The sequence below is a fragment of the Geospiza fortis genome, unplaced genomic scaffold (assembly GCF_000277835.1).
Source record: "Geospiza fortis unplaced genomic scaffold, GeoFor_1.0 scaffold242, whole genome shotgun sequence".
NCBI lineage: Eukaryota > Metazoa > Chordata > Aves > Passeriformes > Thraupidae > Geospiza > Geospiza fortis.
Genome location: NW_005054574.1, coordinates 329428 through 330161, shown reverse-complemented (window position 1 = coordinate 330161; position 734 = coordinate 329428). Strand labels below are relative to the sequence as shown.

The following is a 734-nucleotide window of genomic DNA, read 5'->3' as shown; positions in this document are numbered from 1 at the left end:
TCAGTCTGTGTGTTCTGTGTGTATGAGGAAAAGGAAAATATCATCTGACTCTTATTGCTACTTACAGTGTCGGATTTGCTTACTACTTTAATAAGGCGTTGAACTACATTCACGCTTACTACCATCTTTAACAACGCCCTATTGGGATACTGCGAAAGAGTATGGCTGCTGGGTCTGGCCGAGACCGAAGGAGAGGGAGGAGCCGCGGTGGTGGCGGCTCTGCTCAGATTACATTCTTTGTTGGTCTGCCTCAGGTTACATCCCCTATTCCTGCCGAGGCATCGCTCCGTGCCTCCAGGAGGGATTCGTCCAACCACCAAAAATCCAACCGGAGTCAGGCCCGGGGCAGAAATCAGCGAGCGCAAAAATCAGATACCCCTGCCTGAGGAGATATCCCCAACTTGAGCAAGTTCTCACCGAAAGATCAGGTAAAATGCTTTATTTTTGCCATATTTTAAATCGATTGCAGCGATTCTGGCCTAGCCTGTGGCTCTGTGACACCAGGGACCAAGAGCCCCGTTGTTCCCTGTGAAAGTGGAGCGGCCGAGGTCACCAGTGTCGCACGGCCAGCCCCGGCCCCGGCAGCATCGCTGCTCCCGGCCGCGCACCCAGCGGTGTCCCGGGGACACAGCTCCAGGGACGGGCCAGCAGCGCCGGCCCTGCGCCACTGCGGGACCAGGGCGGAGCAGCGACATCCTTGAGGCTCCGTCCTTGGCGGGGATTGAGCGCGGCTG

The 734-nt window shown here is 56.7% G+C and overlaps 1 protein-coding gene across 1 annotated transcript in view; it reads left to right on the top strand.

Moving 5' to 3' along the window:
- Positions 1 to 261: 261 nt before the first annotated feature.
- LDHB (lactate dehydrogenase B) overlaps positions 262 to 734 on the top strand; it is a 10482-nt gene continuing 10009 nt past the window's right edge. The window contains exon 1 of the mRNA XM_005429766.3: positions 262 to 428. The gene's annotated coding sequence lies outside the window, so the exon portion shown is untranslated. The remainder of the gene's footprint in view (positions 429 to 734) is intronic.